Consider the following 19,084-nt stretch of genomic DNA (forward strand, 5'->3'; position numbering starts at 1 on the left):
CAAACTCCAAATCAAATTTAAATTAAAAACAGTTTTCCATTTAATTTCCCCACCAGCAATGTCTGTATGATCCAGTTCCATTCAGTCCTTCTACTTTCTTGACAACAGACAGCATTAATATTTTTTCTTTTAGCTATCCTGGTAGGCGTAGAGTCATAGCTTATTGTAGTGAGTGTTTTGACTGTGAGGCCCCTTTATCGGTGTGATATGAGTGGAAATGGCCGTCATAAAGGTGCCTCGTTCAGCTGTGTTGTTCACTTCGACGACACTGTCCCCTGTGTCCTTCTCTCTTCTGCCTCCCACTATTCTTCGTTCTCTCAGAGACTCTTTCTAGGATTCCCTTGGGAGAGAGAATGAGCCAGTGTCTTTCTGAGTTTGACTCATTTCACTTCATTTAATATCCAAACACATCAACTTTATTCTGCAAAAGATATTCCATCCTTCATTATGGCTGAGTAATACTTCGTTATGTATCTGCCACATTTTCTTTACCTGCTGATGGACCTGGGCCCCTAATTTACTGTGTGGCACCATATGAGGCCATGCAGGTGTCTCTGGTGTTGGTTCTGGCTCCTTCCCTAATCTTCCCCAGGGTGGCATCTGTACCATCCTTGGCTGGGGATGAGCAGCTTCCGGGGGACTTACGGATCTATGTTTCTTTCTTTGTAAAACACTGCCCCATATGTTCCACCACATCTGACCTGGATTGTCATGGTTTGGGGTTTTATTGCCGAGTGTTGAGTGCTCTGCACCATCAAGCGTGTGGCTTGCAAATGTTCACACTGTGGTTTGTGTCAGGAGGTGAGCCTTTGGTCTCCCTGTGGTCCTGCCTTTTCTGCTGCATTCCTGGAGTACGCTGTCTGCAGGATCTAAGCAGGTGCCTCCTCACCTGCATCCAGAAGGTTTTGTCCTAGTTCTTCTGAAAGCATCAGGTCTCACATTCCCGATGGAAGCCGTTATACAGTTTCATGAAACTCTGTACAAGGCAAGCTTGTTTGGCACTCTGATTTTTCCTCTGCATGTGCAAACCTTCTACTATTGTTTGCTGTAAACGGCCCTGCCTCACTGAACTGTCTGTGCCCTTGCTGGGAACCAGCTGTGTGTGTGTGTGTGTGTGTGTGTGTGTGTGTCTGTCTGTCTGTCTGTCTGTGCATGCGCCTGCACGCGTGTGTGCACTCGCACATGTGTATATGTACACATGTGGCTTTATTCCCTGAGCTCTCCACTTAGGTCTATAGCTGTGTTCCTTTCTCTCCACCAGAACCAGCCAGACTTGATTACTGTGACTACACAATAAAGCTTGAAACTTGGTAGATGGATTCTTCTAACTTTCTTCTTTTTTGTTTTGTTTTGCAGTTGTATGTGTGTGTACATGTGTGTACTTATGTAAGCTGACAATCCAGCCCCAGGGCTCCCGTTGAGTTAGACAAGTTCTCCAGTTGATGACTCCAGATGGCTCACCAGTTAAGAGCACTGACTGCTCTTGCAGTGGACCCGGGTTCTATTCCCAGCACCCGCTTGGTCACAGCTGTCTTTATATTCAGTTCCAAGGGATCTAGTGCTCTCTTCTGACTTCTGAGGGAAACTGCACACACATGGTACACATACATACATGTAGGCAGAACACTTGTGCACATACAATAAAAATAAGTAAATCTTTAAAAAAGAAATATATAATTTATTTAATCACTGTGTAGAGTCTGAACACACCTCCTAAAATGCTTTATTATTTATACCTAAGAATTTCATTTTTTACAGTTATTGATTTATTTTGTATTCATGTGGGGTGGCATAGGTGTGCACATGGAGGGCAGAGATCAGTCTGGGGGAATTAGTTTTTTTCCACCACGCAGGACCCAAGGGTTGAACCCAGGTCCAGAGGTTTGCCAGCAAGCACCTTTACCTGCTGAGCCATCTTGATGTCCCCTTAAGTATTTCTTTCTTCTTTTTTTTTTTAACTGGGGGAAGAAATTCTGTAACATTGTGTTATTTGGAGTTGGTTTTGATATTTAAATGTTCATCTTGTTTGTTTGTTTTTTTTTTGCATTGAGTTATTAAATGTGCCCGTGTCTGTGGTGTACATGTGGAAGTCAGAGGTCAGCCTGGGTGAGTCAGTTCTCTCCAGCCACCATTCAGGACCCAGGGGTTGGACTCAGGTTCTGAGATTTGGCAGCAAGCTTCTTTCCCTGCTGAGCCATCTTGCTGGCCCTGAATGCTCATCTTATATTTCATGACCTCCATGATTTCTCGTGTGTGATTTCTGGAGGATTTTTGAGTTTCTGGATTCCCTGTGGCTTTCTGTAACTGAGAAGCAGGGATCATTTGCTTCTAGATTGGTTTTGCCTTTGCTACCTTGTTGTGCTCGTGGGAGCATCTGGTGCTCCTCAACAGCAGGGACAGCTGGTGCCTTCACCTCGCCCCAAGGGTACAGGCATTTCCTGGAAAGCACTTAGTTCCTTGGCTTCTTAATGACTGGTGGCTGATGGGTTTCCTTGTAGATAGTGTCAATTAAGTTGAGGAAGTTCCCATCTTACTTTTAGGAGAGGTTTTTTTTTTTTGCCACAGATAGATGCTGAATTTTGTTAAATTTTTTTTCAGGATGACACTTCTTAAAAATTAACTTTTTAAAACAAAATATTGAACCAGTAAATTCAACCTGATCATAGTGTATATTTATATATATGATTGAATTATAGTTGCTAATATTTATTTATATAAACATATAAATATTGTATTGTATGTGTGTGCGTGAGAGAGAGAGAGAGAGAGAGAGAGACAGACAGACAGACAGACAGACAGACAGATAGACAGAGACACACAGAGACAGACATAATTTCAGATATCCCAGGCTGATTTTGAACTCATCAAGTAGCTAAAGGTGATCTTTGACCTTCTGATCCTGCTGCCTCTACCTCTCAAGTGCTATGCTTACAGTTGCACACCACCTACCGTGCTTTATTTATACACTGCTGGGAATGAAATTGAGGGCTGCATATGCTAGGTAAGAGCTCTACCGACTGAACTGTAGCTCCAGTTCCATTTGTAAACATTTTCAAGGATTTCTCATTGGGAATTCATGTTCATCTCTTGTTTTTTGCTTTTGTTTTCTGTTGTTGTTGTTGCATCTAGTTTTGGTAAGCAAGGTTTTTCATAAAACTTATTATATTTATTATTTTTCTGTTGTTGACACCACTGTTCTTACTGAAGGGCTCCATACAATGAATTGGGATGTATATTCTCTCTTCTTCTGTTTTCTGGGGGACATTGTGTATAGTTTGAATTACTAATTCTTCTTTTACAAATATATTAAAACATTTTTTGCATTTTCATACATGTATTTAATGTATTTTGGTCGTATTCACCCTCCCTTTCCCATTCTCACTTCAATTCTCCTTTAAATATTTCATGCACTTCCCCAGTGAAATCAGGTGTATCTGGAGGTTCCTTTTTTCTTACAAAACTGTGAGTTTTAAAACTAGGAATTAAATTTCCTAATCAGTATAGAAATTATTCATATTCTCCATTCACAATGGGCAGATTGTAATTTCATTTCTTGATGAAATGGCCTACTTCATTCTTTCTATGAAACATACAGATGTGAAGTTGATTATAGTGTTTTGTCATAGCCTTTGCCTATGTGGTCTGTGCTGATGCCTCCTGCATCGTCCCTGGGTGATTTGTCTGTGGTTTGTGGTGATGCTTCCTGTATCATCCCTGGGGTGTATTATCTGTGTGGTCTGTGCTGATACCTCAACATTTTTCTATGTATAGGGTATAACTTTAGAACTGATGTGTACACAGTTCAGATCAGGGTGATTAACACTTCCACCTTTTCATATTTTTGTTTCCATATATTTGGAACCTTCAACACCTTCTCTAGTTACTTTGAAACATGTAATTAACTATAGGATGCAATTGTTCTATTTGCTCTATACCTGTAGGATTGCTTCTCTCTTGTACTGTGTTCTGGTGTCTGTTATCCATCTTCTCATTACTCCCTCCTTCCTCTCCGCGTCTTTGACTCTTAAGATCCCCATTCTACTCTGTGATCCTATGTAATCAACTTTTTAACTTCCATAAATAGGATTATGTGGAATTTATCTTACTGTACCTGGCTTATCTTCCTGATATGATGGCCTCCAGTCCACCAGAGTTGCCTATATGTTTGCAAAATTTGCTGTCTACTTTCAGGTTTTGTGATGTAGGAATGTAGAATTTGAGATTCCTATGCATTTGTAATATATGCTTTGAGAACTGTGGATTCCTATGAGCAATTGAAAAGACTGTGTTGTGCTGTTCTGGGAGGGACGAAGTGTGGAATTGGCCCTTTCCTATTAGCCTGTCAGTATTTTCACGCTCTTTGCTGCTCTTGTTTGTGCATATATATCAGAATTGCTGCTTCTTTGTCAGTTACCACTTTAATCATTATATAATGTTCATGTTTGTGCTTTTTCATAAAGTATGCTCTACTATTGTCATAGTCATCTTGATTGTCTTGGATTTACGTTGTAAAATGTGTCTTCCATCATTCTGTTTTCTGCCTGCCTATGGCATTATATTGGAAGTGAATTTTTGTAAACATTATATAATTATGTCTTTTAACAAGCTGCCCTGTCTTTTGCTTAGCATAATTTTGACCACTTACATTTAAGTGGAATTACTGCATGTAAGGACTTGTGTTAGTTCTTTGAGGTTTTCTGTTTTCTTTCCCTTTTTTCTATGGGTTATGTGATACAGGGTCTCATTTTAGCTCATCTGCATGAACAAGTGGTTTCAAGTGCATCTTTTCCCTAACCAAGTGTTTGCTCTAGACACTGTACACACAGCTTCATCACCTCTTGCTATGAGACTAGTATGAGTAATACACTTCATGTCCTTTTGTGACCCTTTGCCCTCCCACTTATAATTGCCAAGTATTTCCTCTACATACATTTATAGTTATATCAGATATGCTACAGTTTTTTATGTAACTGTCAAACAGATTTAGGAAATTTGGGAAGGGGGAAGATTGCGTATTTTTTGTATATTTCGCTCATTGCATGCATTTTCCCTTCCTGCTTCATAGTCCTGCTTCTTTAATCATTTCTTTGTTTGAAGAGGTTACTTTAGCCATCTTTAAAAGTTCTTGCATTTATTACTGTTGTATACATATGCATGCATGTGTATAATGTGTGTGTGTGTGTGTGTGTGTGTGTGTGTGGTACATGTGTCATAGAGCACACGTGGAGGTCAGAGGACAACTTCGTGGAGTTGGTTGCACCCTGGTGTGCTGTTGTGATGAAACACTTTGCCCAAAGACAACTTGGAGAAGAAAGTGCATATGGCTCATACTTTCAGGTCTCAGTCCTTAGTTGAGGGGAGTCAGGCAGGAACTTGAAGCAGAGACCATGGAAGAACACAACTTTCTGGCTCACTCACAGGCTCATGCTTAGTGGGCTGGGCCCTACTATGTCAGTTAATGATCAGTTAACAATCAAGACAGTCTCCTGCAGACATGTGCCCAGCAGACTCCTTCAGCTGAGACTGCCGTCTCAGGTGACTCTAGGCTGTGTCAAGTTGACAGTCAGAGCTGATTAGGCTGGGTGGGTTCTGGAGATTAACTTGGGTCCTTGGGCCTATACCCGGCTGAACCATCTTGGGGCCCCACTTGGGCCACCTTGACAACCCAGCTGCTGGTGACAGATCCATACGAATGCTGTTTTGCTCTTCTCCCACACAGAACATTTGGCAGTCCCCTCTGTTTTCCCTTGCTAAGTCCTGTGCTGTCTTCTGACTTCGTGGTTTCATTTATTTGTTTGTTTATTTTTTTATTTTTTTTTTTGGTTTTTCGAGACAGGGTTTCTCTGCAGCTTTTTTTTTTTTTTTTTTTTTTTTTTTTTTTTTTTTTTTGTTTTTTTTTTTGTTTTTTTTAGAGCCTGTCCTGGAACTAGCTCTTGTAGACCAGGCTGGTCTCGAACTCACAGAGATCCGCCTGCCTCTGCTTCCCGAGTGCTGGGATTAAAGGCGTGCGCCACCACCGCCCGGCTTTGTTTATTTATTTATTTATTTATTTTGGCTTTTCGAAGCAGGGTTTTTCTGTGTAGCCCTACCTGTTCTGGAACTAGCTCTGTAGACCAGGCTGGCCTTGAACTTACAGAGATCCACTTGCCTCTGCCTCCCAAGTGTTGGGATTCAAGATGAGCGCCACCACCACCAGGCTTGACTCCATGGTTCTTGATGAGAAGTTTGGTTTTCTTTTCATGGTCCATGCCTTATATTTAAGGCATTGTTTTCCTCACTTTGTTTTCTAGACTTTTCTATTGGCACTAGTTTTCACACATTTAATAATTTTGTAACTTGATATAAAATTTCATGGGTTTATTCTCTCCCTCTTCTTTCTCTTCTTCTGCCTTCCTCTTTCCTTTTCACTTTTAAGACAGGATTCAATGTAGCTAGCTCCAAACACACTGTATAGTCAAGGCTGGCCTTGAATTTCTAATCCCCCTGTCTTCAACTCTCTGGTGCTGGGATTTTAGATATGCATCACCACCCTCAGCTAGCCCTTGTTTTCTAATGCTGCCTCCATAGAGAAGGTGGGCATGAGCCCTGCCTCACTTCCTCCAGGCAGAGCTAGAGTCCACGGCCCCTACAGACCCCCACCTGGAAAAGCTTCAGTCTTTATGGAAGGTGTGGGAGTTCTACTGATAGCATTGGTGGGGTAGCCTTGTCCCTGGACAGTGGTGGCAGCTCTGCCGCTCCTTATCTTCTGATGCTAGACCATAGTGCAGGGAAGAGCCGCACGGTAGCAGCCTGGTGACTGGAGGCCCAGGTTGCCTGAGATAGCCAGTCCAACCCTGGAGGGGAGGAGAGGATCCTTAATGCCAGTGGTGATGTCCTGCTCCCCACCTCCCTGCTTGGCAGAGTTAGGGGCCCTGGGACACCCACACAGAGTAGAAGCCCAAGCTCTTACTTGGAATTGCTGCTGGGGTAGGTAAGGTTCTCTATTCTAGGTGTCTGGCCAGAGTTGCTAAAATGTCCTTTGACTGAAGTCAGAGGACTTTGATTATGGGATTTCTCCTGTCCCACGGGGGTTTCTGGCAGGTTCGACATGATCGTGTGACTTTTCCTGGACATTAGTAATGTCTGTTCTCTCTGGATAGAGTACCAGTGACCAAAACACAGACCAAAGAAATCATTGCACCAGTGTCTAACTCAGTGGACCAGTGAGGTCACGAACAGGAGCGTGTGTGAGGAGTTCTTATGGGAGGATGCACAAGAGTTACTCACAGGAGCCGTGGGTGGGAGTGACATCTGCAGGAGCATGGATGACTTAAAGGCAGCTGCCATCACTGTCACCGGAAAGCCCCCCTCCCACAGCATAGCTAACTCAAGAAAGCTGCACCCCGGGGGCTTCCTGCACAGCTTGCAGGCAGCTCCACTGACAGTCCTCTCCCCAGCGCTGCCGCTCTTCATACAGCCTTGGCTGGGCTCTCGCTGGGCTTCTAACTTCCTCAGCTTTAATTTCCTTAGTCCTGGGCACCTTGGGTCCCTCTTGCCTCCCTGAGGTAATAGCTACCCAACAATTGGGAATGGGATGATGAGGTGAAAGAACCTAGGACACTCACACGCACCACCTTCCTGTTTGCTTTGCATCCGGCATCTGGGACCAGATGTTCTGGGGAAGGGAACCAGCTCAGTTTTCCTTTTGTCTAAAGGAAAAAAAAATAACGGTTGATTTTTAAGCTCAGAAAAACTAAGATGTTTGGATAGCTGGAAGCTGTGTCCCTTGCAGTCCCACCTGACAGTGCCTTGGCTTCTGTCTTCACAGGTTTAGAAACTTCTCCACTCTGCCCACTTCTGCCATCCGGCGTGCAGACTGTGGCTGCTGTAAGGAGCCTTCCTGTGGGACCTGACGTGCTGACAGCTCTGGTGAGTGAGAGCTTGGTCTCCTTGTCCCGCCACAGGGACAGTGCTGATGTTGCACAAAATAAAACTATAAACCTGACCCAAACATTGTTAGACTGTTTCTGAGATTTGTGTGTGTGTGTGTGTGTGTGTGTGTGTGTGTGTGTGTACAGGGGCACAGCTGTATGTGCACATGTGTTTGGTGTTGGGGGTTTTCTTCTATAGTTTTCCAGCATACGTTTTGAGATGGGGCTTGTTGCTAATCCTGGAGTACAGGGTGTCTTTCTCTGCCCTGGTGCTAACTGGCATTATAGATGTGTGCTGCCATGCTCACCGGCGTTACAGATGTGTGCTGCCCTGCTCACTGGTGTTACAGATGTGTGCTGCCCTGCTCACTGGCGTTACAGATGTATGCTGCCCTGCTCACTGGCGTTACAGATGTGCTGCCATGCTCACTGGCGTTACAGATGTGCTGCCATGCTCACTGGCGTTACAGATGTGCTGCCATGCTCACTGGTGTTACAGATGTGCACAACTTTGCATGGGTGCTGAGGATCTAAACTCAGGTCCTCAGGCTTAGGTGGCAGGCACTTTATCTTCTGAGTCAGCTCCCCAGCCCCTACTATGTGGCTTTCAAGTGTCCTCTTTGTAATAACACTGTGTCATAATGTCAAAAGGTTGGACATGCTCATGAGAGATGACTTTGAATATTTCATTTTCTCGAGGCATTCTGGGTCATTCCAAGTCATGTTCTCTACCTGTGTGTGTCCCAAACACCTGCCAGTGCTTCATTAGCCCAGAGGGTTCTCCATGCTTGGGACAGTCTTTTCAGGAGTGGGAGAGAGATCCTAAAGTGGATGTGGAAGGGTGGGGCTGGCAGTGCCTCTGTCCTGTGGAGAGGAGGCAGGGGGCTCAGGGTCTTGGTCTCATTCAAGGGTTAGACTGCGGTTCCAGGGCTGGTGACTGCCCACTGCCTTTTTCTAGAAATAAAATGTTAGTTTGTTGACAACTAACTTCCCATTGTAAGTTATCACTGGCTAGTTTGGTAGCTTCTCCTCTGTCATGTGGCCATTACTAGCGGCTTTCCAGAAGAAAGCTCCACTCCACTGAACACTCCGTCTCCCACCCCCAGGCTTTCTGTGTAGACTTGGGACTTGATACAGGTGGAATCAGATTTGACCAGAGTGTGCTGTCTGCTCCATGCTATAGTGTGTATCTGAGCTTTGTAGAAAGGAGCCGCGGGCTGCGTTCCCGCCACCTGGATGCGCACACGGCTAGCTTTACACCCCAGAATAATTACACGGAAACTGTAAACCGTATTCTTTTAAACACTGCTTGGCCCATTAGTTTCAGCCTCTTATTGGCTAACTCTCACATCTTGACTAACCCATATTTAGTAATCTGTGTAGCACCATGAGGTTGTGGCTTACCAGGAGAGATCTTAACCTGCGTCTGACTCAGAGAGGAGAGGCATGGCGACTGCCTGAGGCATCTGCCTGACTCTGCTTTCTTTCTCCCACAATTCTGTTCTGTCTACTCTGCCTACCTAATTTTCTGTCCTATTAAAGGGCCAGGGCATTTTCTTTATTAACCAATGAAAGTAACACATAGACAGATGACCCTCCTCCATCAGAGCTTCATTCTTTCTTATGCAATTGGGGAGGCAGTGTGTATTATATAGCTATGCCATGTAGGTGGGCATTTTCCTTTCTCATGGGCAGATGCCTTGCAGTGGGTGCTGTGTGATGGTTGCCATCCCAGTGGATATGCTGAGCTGTCCTGTCATGGTTTGGAAGGATTTCATTTGACCATCATTAACAGACCAGTTGTGTCTGTGCTGTGGCAGGTTGACCCACTTCTTTCTTCTGAGAAATTTGTGCCCCAAGAGCTGGATGATTGGGTGGTACTTCAGACCCTTATGGTGGCTTCTGGTGAATAACTTCTTGTGCAGAGGGCTGGATGCACAAGCATGTGTGGCCGGGCTGTATGTGGGAGACAGCAACTGGATGTTACCAGTGAAGAGAAATAGTGGCTGGATGTCACCACCATTCCAGTCAGAGTCCTGGGTTCTTGGCTGTCTTTCTGGGGAGAAAATGACTCACCCCAGCATTTCTTGTTGCTTAGCCTAGTGCTCAGCACTTCCTCATGTTTGCCAGGAGACCATGCTTGGGGAAACCAGCCTTTGTAGGCCTGACATGCTGGTCCGTAGGCCTGTGATTAGCTGTGGGGCCTGCTGGGAGATGAAGCCTTGAGACCCTAGGATTGGTTGGAGTGTGGACAGGGAATGTGCCCCTGTCTTCTTAGGAGCTTGGCTCTGGAGAGTAGGGACTGTTCTCCTGTCTTAATGCTGTCTGTGAAATGTGAGCTAAGTCTGGCCATTCTGTCCCCTTGATGCCCAGAGCTAGACCTGGATCTGGGTCTTGTCTGTCATTGGGTACCATAGAAGCCAATGAGCCTCTCAGTGAGTGCTATTCAGCTGGATGGCAGTAGCTGAGCTCAAGGGCCTACCAAAGTTGATGAACCAACTTTGTTTTCTCTGAGATTGCCTTGGGGAACTTGCCACCAGATGCATGTGGCAGGTTGACAGGTGGGCTCAAACTCATAGAATCCCAATCCCTTGATCTTGTGTGGCCCAAAGGGAGCTGCTAGTGTGACTCAGTTGAGGGCTTTGTGTGGGGGAGATGGCCTGGATACTCTCACTAGTCTCCTAGTACCGTCAGAGCCCTTGCATAGAGGCTGAAGGAAGCTTAATGATGGAGGAAGAGCCTCATGAAGCCAAGACAGAGCCTGGAGAAATGCAGCCATGGGGTCAAGTGGGTGAACAGCTTGTTGTACAAGCCTGGTGACCTGAATTTGGTCCTCAGCACCTCAGAATGGTAGGAGGAGAGGACAGACTCCATCAAGCAGTTCATGTGTATCACAGCACATGTGTCCATATATACATCTTACATGCACACAATGATGATGAAGATGATGATGATGATAAAGATATGGCCATGACTCAGCTGAGGCCACAGGAGCTGAGGGATGCAGAGGGATTCTTTTCTGGAGTTTGAGGGGTTGGGGGAGTGCAGTCTTGCTTACATGGATCTGGTTGGAGGTTCAGAGTTCTGACATTGGCTTCCAAGAACAAACCTCTAGTGCTTGAGACCAAGCTTTGGTACTTTGGGGAGTGGATGTTGGAGGCTTGCACAGGGCATGGTGGGGAAGCAGGCTACTTTTCAAGCCTCTGGCTTTCATTTCACTCAGCAAGAAGACAGGTGTGGGCATCTGCTGCTGAGGGCTCAGTTCCCTTGACAGCACACTGGTTACTGTGGGAACGCCTGATGGCCATTTCTTGGGTGGGCAGCAAGGACGACAGGCAGCATTGTCCTGTGATCTTTGGGCTACTGAGCTGTGGGAAGGGTTAGCTTTTGTGAACACAGTGCATAGGTAGGCGTTAAGTTCCCAGGGCTCCCTGTTGGGTGCCGCTGAAGGGACACTGAGCACCCCTTGTCCTCTGGATTGGAGGATAGAAACATGTCTTGTCTCCTCCCACAGAATGTCTTGGGTGGGGCTGGGAAGATCGCTCAGTGGGTAAGAGAGCTTGTGTTGTAGGATGAGGCCCTGAATTCCAATTCCCAGCACCTGTAAACAAAACCCTGCACGTCTCCCTTCTCAGCAGGAGTCTGGGACAGAGAAACTCTGGTCTGGCTTGAGGACCTCAGTGTGTGTCACAGCTGCCTTCCTCCATGGGAGGCCTCATGCCAATGCCTGTCCTGGACCCCCAGAAAGGCTTCTCCTCAGCAGAAACCATATCCAGCACTGGTGGCTTGGATTCTGATGTTAGAATCATGTTTCCAAAACTCTGCTCTTCTTCAGCTGGCGAGCTTGGTTCACCAGTGTGTTCTGCTTGTAGGTCTAGGTGAGCAGTACTGTTGTCTCGCCTACGGATCTGAAGTTCCTTAGAGTCTAATTAAACATTCTGTCTTGGGTATTTGAGTTTCTCTCATCTACTTCACTGAAGGTAAGGGGAAATCTTAAGTTCTCTGGAACATTCTAAAATAATTTTAAATTCTTTTCCGTGTGTGTATGTGTGCATGTTTTGCTTGTGTTTGGACACACATCTGTAGGTGGGGAGGCCTCTGGGGTTAATGTAATCTTTGATTGTCTTTCAGTCAAGCCAGAGCTCACCAATATGGCTAGTTCTGCTTGCCAACTTGCTCTGGGGATCCCCTGTCCCTGCTCTCTGAAGCTGGGATTACAGGAGGGCCACCACACCCACTCAGCATTTGCATGGGCACCGGAGATTATGAACCCCAGTCTTTACATTTGCAAGGCAAGTTGTTTAAACTAAGAGCCATTCCCCCCAACTCAGATTTCAGTTTTCTTAACATGGTCTTTAGTGCAAAAATCTCTCATCTACATCAGTCCTTCAGGTGTATTTTTGCCAAATGTGAGCAGGTGTGTGGTGCATAAGAAAAAAATCACCTCCTGGGTGGTTCTTAAGTTGGCTTCACACCTAACCTTAGGCCTGAGCCTCCATGGTAGCACTGAAGAGCATCCCCTAAGGGAAGCAGCTAGATGGCTCCACGCAGCGTGACTGTCTATCTCCACAGCTAGGGTCAATCCTAGGGCGGGCAGCCACTCCTCTGGAACCCAGGATTTGTCTACCCCAAGATCCTTGCTCATGTGGGGCTGCCATAGCTATACATGTCTCCTGGCCTCCAGTGGGCTGGGCCTTTCTGCCCCTCTGCCTGGGGCTCCTCTGGCATAGGGACTGTTATTCTACATGGTCGTATGGCTTGGTAGGAAGCTTGTGCCCCATACGTAGCACCTGAGGGCCTCCTGCAGGGACCTTGGTGGTCACCACAAGTGCAAAGCTTGCCCCTCGGTTGCCTGAGTCTCTGCCTTTACACACTATCCTGGGGTTTGGGGGGACACACCGGACACTGGTAAGGCTTTGGGTCTCTCTATATCCAGATTCCCAGTGTGGCAGGCAGGATCTTGCTCTTGGCCCAGCTGTACTGGCTCATGGCCTGTGAAGGAGTGAACCGTGTCCCCTTATAGAGCATAAGTTGGCTTTGTTTACAGACTGGCCCTTTAAAGAGGTGACACAGTATGGAGGAGCCAGGAGGCTGGATTCTGATACACAGGGACTGGCTTATATGAGGTAACTGGGATATGGACCTACCCAGAGGAACCACATAAGGACAGGGCAGGGGGAGAGGGTTGTGGTGGTGGAGGGATGTTACCATGGAGGTGTCATTCACCTGCTGTAGTGCTGAGTATCTGCTTTCCCGTGAGAGCAGTTGCGACCCACTGGAGACCCTTAGAGATCACATCACTGTTAAAACAGTCCCTAGCGGAACACGGCAGGCTCCTGACGTTCTCACTGGAGGTACTCACCCTGACCGTATCTGTATTCCAGACTCCTGTCTCTGGAATGTGAGGTGATGTGTGTTTGTGAGAATATGTAGCTGTGTTGCTTCATCCTTGAGAAATGTGGCCAGAGACACCAGGCTGGGAGCAGTGGACTAGGAGATGGCCTGCTGCCATTACTGTCTGAACATGGGACATGAGACTCTTTCCAGGCCTTAATTCCTCATTGGATTGGGATTGTGTCTAGGGTCTCCTCGGTGTGGATTGAAGTACCGCTGCTGTGTCCAGTTCCAGCCTGGACCCTAGAATGGCTCTGTTGACTGCAGATGTGTGTCGGGCCTGGGGCCCTCTAGCTAGTAACCTTGTCCCTTTGACTTGGCACTGCTAGAGACCGTGGTGAGTGACTGGGTTTAGGGTACAAGTGCACAAAGGAGGCTGCATTGAGGACACTGGGAGAAGATACCATCTGCAGGGCAAGGACAAAAGCCTTGGGGGAGCTCTGCAACACATCCAGTTAGCTCTCCAGCCTTCAGGATGAGGGGCAATGCATGTAAGTGGCCACAGGCTATAGTTAGACCTGTGAGTGGGTCATCAGGGGCTCTCAACCTGTTGCCCTTAGACTCAAGATTATCCCAGGTCATCTGCCCCTAGAGAGATGGTTCATCAGTTAAAAGCACTGGCTGTTCTTGCAAAGGACCCAGGTCGGGTTCCCAGAACCCATATGACTGCTCACAACCATCTGTAACTCTAGTTCCAGGAGATCTGACACCCTCTTCTGGCTTCTGTATGCACTATGCACACACGGTATAGAGATATACGAACAGGCACACACTCATATACATGAAATAAAAAAATAAACCTAAAAAAAAAGAGTTAGAGTAGTAGCTGGGATAATGCTGACCCCTCTGGGCTGTAGTTCTAGCACATTCTAAAAGTTTATGTTCCTGGGCTGAAATTAATTTGATCTATGCTGGTGTGTGGGCAAGTGTGGTGTGGTTTATTTATTGTGGATTGACAGATTTTTTTTCAAACATGCCATCTGTAGGTGTTTTATAGAAGTTTATATCTATTTTGGTAAGCAATTGAACTATTTTGTTTTTTGTGCAATTTTAGTGTGTGTGTGTGTGTGAGTGTGCACGCATGTGTGCGACCTAGACTTCAGCTGTGGACCTCTTGTCCGCAGCATTGTTGGCGCTGGCAGGGGGGAACTTTCTGTTTTTTCTGTTTTGTGGCTTTCCACGTGTTTCCACCCTCATGAAAAGAAAAGCTATTTTAATTGTCCAGAGTACACCGCCTCCTCCTCAGCTTTCTGTGGGAACCGTGTCCTGCCTTCTCATCGTTCCTACTCTGTGCCTATTGGTGCCGAATACCAGCAGGTAGAATCCCTTAAATAAAGAAAGGCACAGGCTGTGTGCCTGTGACTTGTTCTTATAAATACCACGGTGTTGGTGAAACCAAGAGGCACAGTCACCACACATCTGGAGCAAGAAGAGCCAAAGCCACTGGCCACCGTTTTCTGCAGGCACTAGAGAAGACATCTGTCCACAGGACAGTCAGTCTGTTATCCCTGTGATGCAGTCTGGTCACAGTGGACTCTGGTGGTCAGCTCTGGAGAAAGTTTGGGGCCTGGTTTTTACCCCTTGGCAAGCTATGGTTTGTGTGAATGTTTGCTGTCATTGAGGTGACCCCTCTGTGTGAGCATGGGCTGTCATTAAAGTGACCCCTCTGTGTGAGCATGGGCTGTCACCGAGGTGACTCCTCTGTTTGAACATAGACTGTTTTCAAGGAAACTCCTTTATGAACATGGGCTGTCATCGAGGTGACCTCTCTGTATGATTTATGAGCTGTCATTGAGGTGACCCTTTTATGTAAACATGGGCTGTCACTGAGGTGACCCTTCTGTGTGAGCATGGGCTGTCATCGAGGTGACCCCTCTGTGTGAGCATGGCTGTCATCGAGGTGACCCCTCTGTGTGAGCATGGGCTGTCATCAAGGTGACCCCATTGTGTGAGCATGGGTTGTCATCAAGGTGACCCCACTGTGTGAGCATGGGCTGTCATCGAGGTGACCCCTCTCTGAATATGAGCTGTCATTGAGGTGACCTTTCTGTGTGAACATGAGCTGTCATTGAGGTGACCCCTATGGGTGAATGTGATGTTTTGCTATTAATTAAGTTTATCTTTGGCAATTTCATACATGTGTATACTACATTCGGGTTGTTCTTGTCCAACCCTCTCATGCCTCGTCTCCTTCCGTTGCTGTTCTCTGCTACTCTCTTTCCCAGATTCCCATCTCTTGTTTTGTTTCTGCCCCTGTGTGTTTGGACAGGGCCTCCTGCGGTGTGCTTGGCACTGGATCTCTCTAGTGTAGTCGGTAGGCTCAGCAGCTTGTGTACAAGCAAAGGCAATGGCTCTCTGGCCCGGGGTCACCCAGGCCTCCCTGTGCTCCTAGCCCACTACCTCCACTCTGGGTGTTTTACACACGGTGGCCTGGAAACTGTTTAGGAAAAAAGCTGCAATAATCCAGAACTTACTTTGTTTCCTACATTGCTGCCCTGCATTTGAAAATAGGTGTTTTTTGATCTATTTCAGTTTATTGGTCATATCAAGTGGGAGGCTACACCCAGTACACTGACTCCATCTGGTGGAGGAGGGGACCTCTCCCCAACTCCTAAAAGTCCTACCCAACCCCCAGGCTTCTTTGCCCCTGTCTCTCTTCTCTCCTCTGCCCCTCCTCTTTCCTCTTCCTCTGTCCACATTCAGTCTGAGCTGTGCTGAGAACTCAGCCGAGACTCACAGAGAAGCAGGAGGCACTAGGCCCCTGTCCTCCCTAGATGACAGCTGTCACCTGCATGTCCAGACTCTCAGTTTATCCTAGGGTTGAAAAGTTACAGGCAGTCTGATATGGGACTGAGTCCACGATCAAAAAGAGGGAAATCTTGAGCCCCAGTACTTACATTAGATAAGGCTTTGTGACCTGAACTAACAGGGTGAGATCTGGGAGGGGACAACACTCGACACTAGGATGATTGTGCCTCCCTGAAGAGCTCAGCCAGTGAGGGGTTTACGGAGCAAAGACGTAGGGTTAGGAATTTCAAAACTGTTCTGTGCTAATAGCGCACCAGGCACCAGCGTTCGCTGCCTGTCGCTGCCTTTTCTCTGTGCTGACTGCAAGGCTGCTTCCACTCTTACTCACCACTCCTGGGAATTCATACTGTGAAGGGAAAGCTCATTGTTATTCTCAGCACCCCACCTCTGCCCTCTGGGACCTCACACCCTGCTACAGTGGCATTTAGACCATTCTCTTGTACCCTTTCATCCTGCCTCATAGAATTCTGCCAGGTTCGTGTGCCCATCTCAACTATTCCTTCATTGGCCCTGTGAAGTCCACAGAGCTGGACCAGCTGCCCAGGAAGGACCGATGGGGCCCCAGGTCTTGTTCCTGATCCCAGGAGGTACCATGGGAAGTTCAGAGCATAGGGGCATTCACTGTTTCCTCGGGGTTCCAGGGTCCCTCCAGCGCTGGTTCCTGTGTTTGTGGCCCCAAGCCTGCTCCTCTCGCCTTTTCCCGGCTGCAGGTTGATGAGAGGGGGCTTCCCAGCTAATCTGAGTGGCTGTGGTGATTGGTGCTGTGACTGCTTCTCCCTCTGGGGAGTGGACGGATGGGTGAGGTGAGCGAGTACACAACAAGAAATGAGGAAACAGTGTCTCGGGCGCTGCTGCCTGAGGAGGGTCTTTGAGCTTCATCTCCTGGGGCTACCAAACCAGATTAGTGGCCTAAAGCTATGTACACTACGTCCTTGTAGTTCAATAGGTGAGAGATTGGGAAAAGTCAAAGAGTCAGGTGCAGGCCTGGTCTCTTCAAAGACCCTGGGGACAGCCCCTAGGGGTTAGAGAATCCTCCTTGCTGCTTCTCCTAGCTTCAGAAGTAGCTGTGGTCACATCTCTCTGCCTGTCTGGCTATCTTATTTGGCTTTCACATCCAGACCATAATTGCTCATGGAGGGAAGTTGGGGCAGGAATTCAAACAGGAACCTGGAGGCAGGAGCTGAAGCAGGGGTCATAGAGGGACACTGTTTAGTGGCTTGCTCCTCCTGGCTTGCTCAGCCGGCTTTCTTATACCACCCAGGACTACCTGCCTAGGGATGGCACTGCCCACAGTAGAGTGGGCCCTCCCCTCCCCCATCAATCACCAATCAAGAAAAGCTCCCTAGATTTACCTACAGGCCAATCTGCCGATGGAGATCTTTTCTCAGTTGAGAGCCCCTCTAGACTGTGTCAAGTAGATAAGAACCAGCATGCCTCCTGTGCCCTGGTTAAGTCAGGGTCTCTTTGTTGTTTCCAGTCTGTACTCCAGGATAGCTGACCCACCAGCTTCCGAGGATTCTCTGTCTCACTGTAGAAGCACTGGGATTACTGGTATGTGTTGCTAGGCCTGGCTTTATGTGGGTTCTGGGGATTTGAACTTAGTTTCTCATACTTGCCTGGCAAATGCTTTACCAACAGCCACCATCTTCATTTTGAAATGAGTTTGGTTGAGTCTGTGGGTATGTGTCCTGGGATGTGGAGGGGACTCAAGTTGGCTTGTGCCTTCCATGAGACTCTGCTGCTCATACCTCCCTCGCAGCTATTGGCTACAGATGCATTTCCAGGCTCTTTAGGGCAGTATCCATAGGTTGTCTAGACAGACCTTCACCTTATGTTTAAGAACATAGGGAGAGAATGACATGAGCCTCCAATGGTCATGTCCTTCATGAGGGTGTTGAGTCCCTAGAAGTTCTTCTGGTACCTGGTTCTCAGTAGGAACCTCCTCTCAGGAATGAGTGGATCTCATGAAAAATTGCTTGCAGGTACATATTCAGCCACACATAGAGGTGGAGGAGGGGGGAGCTGTCATCCACCTGCAGAGAAGGCCAGAAGGCCAGTGGCTCCTGTGATTGCTAATGCTCACTGTCAACATGACAGGATCTGGAATCACCAAGGAGACAGCTCTAGGTGAGTTTGTGAGGGATTGTCTAAACGAGGTTAACTGAGGAGGGAAGACCCGTTCTGAAGATGGGGTCGTCATCCATGGTGTGGCTGCCATCCAGGGGCTGCTCTTCAGGGTGAATAAAAAAGGAGAGACCGATCTGAATGCAAACATTCATCTCTCTGTGCTTCCTGACATTGGATGGAGTGTGAGCAGCTACCGCACGTTCTTGCTGCCATGCCTTCCCCACCATGATGGGCTGTATCCCCTTTAGCTAGGAGCCAACATAAGCTCTTTTTTCCTTATGTGGCTTTTGTCGGGGTATTCTACCACAGCTACGATAGAGTAACACAGCTACTGGACATGGGCTTATAAATGCTCCATGAATGTGGGTTAGGCGGATCCCCAGCAGTGGTTGGATGAGTTTATGAAGGCCATGTCATGCTTCGGCTCATGAGAAAATGGTGAAGGTGGAAAAGATGTCCCCAGCTCCTGCTCAGCCAAGCTTCTCTCTCCTGCAGGCCTTTGGAAGGCCAGTGAGACCTGCATTCCAAAGCAGGATGGGCAGGGGCTCAGGTGGGGCTGAGAACCTAGAGCAGACAGTGCAGGGGCCTTTGAGAGGAGAGCTATCTGGGCAGGAGTTTGACTGTCGTCTGACCGGGCTTCACAGGGAGAAGTCAGCAGGCTCGGGCTTGGGGCTTGGCTTTGACCCCTCTCTTCAAGCTGTGGGCACCGAAGATGAAGGTTGTTGAGTACAGAGGTCACTGGGCTGGGTCACATCCTGGGACCTGATACCAAGGACCCAGCACATGGCTGAGCTGCAGCTTGAGGGTTTAAAATTTTCCAGACATATTCTCTGAAGAAAACTAAA

The 19,084-nt window shown here is 47.3% G+C and overlaps 1 protein-coding gene across 7 annotated transcripts in view; it reads left to right on the forward strand.

Moving 5' to 3' along the window:
• The window catches only part of Shank2 (SH3 and multiple ankyrin repeat domains 2), a 433,832-nt gene that overhangs the window by 19,848 nt on the left and 394,900 nt on the right, over window positions 1-19,084 (forward strand). For all 7 annotated transcript variants that reach the window (XM_038318246.1, XM_038318236.1, XM_038318225.1 and 4 more), the window contains exon 2: window positions 7,808-7,908. The gene's annotated coding sequence lies outside the window, so the exon portion shown is untranslated. The remainder of the gene's footprint in view (window positions 1-7,807; window positions 7,909-19,084) is intronic.

The sequence above is a fragment of the Arvicola amphibius genome, chromosome 1 (assembly GCF_903992535.2).
Source record: "Arvicola amphibius chromosome 1, mArvAmp1.2, whole genome shotgun sequence".
NCBI classification, from domain to species: domain Eukaryota; kingdom Metazoa; phylum Chordata; class Mammalia; order Rodentia; family Cricetidae; genus Arvicola; species Arvicola amphibius.